The following is a 1887-nucleotide window of genomic DNA, read 5'->3' on the forward strand; positions in this document are numbered from 1 at the left end:
TCTAAATTAAGCTTATTACATGATGGAGTGGAATGGCAGAACACTGTTCTATAAATAGGAAAATACTATAAGAATATTTAATTCTTGAACTTGATGTAATATAAAGATTACAAGTAACATTGCAGAAATGTATTCATACAGTGTCCTTGTCATGTTGGTTGTAGTCTTTAATTCTTACTTATTTTTAAAATAATTTTATTTATTTATTTATTGATTGTACTGGGTCTTCGTTTCTGCACGGGCTTTTCTCTAGTTGTGGCGAGCGAAGGCTACTCTCTAGCTGTGGTGTGAGGACTTCTAATTGAGGTAGTCTCTCGGTTGTGAAGCACAGACTCTAAAGTGTTCTGCCTTCAGGAGTTTCAGCACAAGGTCTCAGTAGTTGTTGCTCCCAGTCTCTAGAGCGCAGGCTGACTAGTTGAGGCCCACGGGCTTAGCTGCTTTGCCACATGTGGGATCTTCAAGGACCAAGGATCAAACCTGTGTCTCCTGCATTGGCAGGCAGGTTCTTTACCACCGAGCCATCAAGGAAGCCCTGATTCTTATTTTGACTCTTATTTTGATTCAGCAAAGTTATTATATTTTCTTCAAAATGTATACTGTGGAAAGAATAGAAATATCTTGACATGTCTTTTCCTTTAGAGGATCATAATTTACTGAGCAAAAAAGTGCTATGAAAAAATTGAGCAGACAGTAATTTTGTTTAGGAGAATGCTCTGGAGAGGAGGTTTTATCTTTTATATGCTTCCCACATCCCCTTCTGAGGGTGAATGCTATGCCAAGAGCCCCAGGCATAGCAAAGCAACTCTGGCTTTTTTCTTAAGCTTAAATGGCCATGTTTTTAACCACTAACCCTTGTCATACAGACTCCAGCTGATTGTGCTAGAGAAGTGAGCCCCTGACTGAAAGCCACTTTATAGACCAGCTATCAATCTATAAGGCGGCTTGGCCTGAAAACTCTTCTTGATAGGAATGATAATGCTTGGACCAATTACAGTTGGAGGTTATGTGGGAGAGGTACTAAGTGTGTGTTATACTGTCAAGAGAAATACACAATGAGACAGAAACTGAGTCACTAGGGATAGGTTAAACATTCATAGAGACTAATGAGCTTCTGATCCTGAGAAGAGATCCATGTTGGTGGCTGACTCAGAGTTGTATAAGTTCTTGAACAACTTTTTTGTTCTCAAACTGCATTCTAAACATAAGACCTAGCTAGACTGCAGTTACTGATCACTGCCCAATAACTGAATTGAGGTTCCAGGGTTCCTAATTTCTACAAGTATTATTATAGTATTCAAACTCCTCCCTCCTACCCTATTTTTTTTTTTAATCAAGTTATAATTTACCTGTAGTAAAGTACACAGTTCAGTCACTATTCTACAAAAACTTTGCTCCAATATAATTCTGTTCCTGCCCCACTCCTTTGTGCTATTTTTTTGTCATAGAAATATCTTCATTTATTATAGGCCCTCAATACAGTTTGTATTATTGCTTTATCCAGTTGTATTTTGAATCATACAGGAGAAGGAAAGAATTAGAAACAAAAATATTTGTACAGTATCTTATGTTTACCTATATAGTTACCTTTCAGTTCAGTTCAGTCGCTCAGTTGTGTCCGACTCTTTGCGACCCCATGAATCGCAGCACACCAGGCCTCCCTGTCCATCACCAACTCCTAGAGTTCACTCAGACTCACGTCCATCGAGTCAGTGCTGCCATCCAGCCATCTCATCCTCTGTCGTCCCCTTCTCCTCCTGCCCCCAATCCCTCCCAGCATCACAGTCTTTTCCAATGAGTCAACTCTTCGCATGAGGTGGCCAAAGTACTGGAGTTTCAGCTTTAGCATCATTCCTTCCAAAGAAATCCCAGGGCTGATCTCTTTCAGAA

This window comes from Bison bison, unplaced genomic scaffold, assembly GCF_000754665.1.
Source record: "Bison bison bison isolate TAMUID 2011002044 unplaced genomic scaffold, Bison_UMD1.0 scf7180017864207, whole genome shotgun sequence".
Taxonomy (NCBI): Eukaryota; Metazoa; Chordata; class Mammalia; order Artiodactyla; family Bovidae; genus Bison; species Bison bison.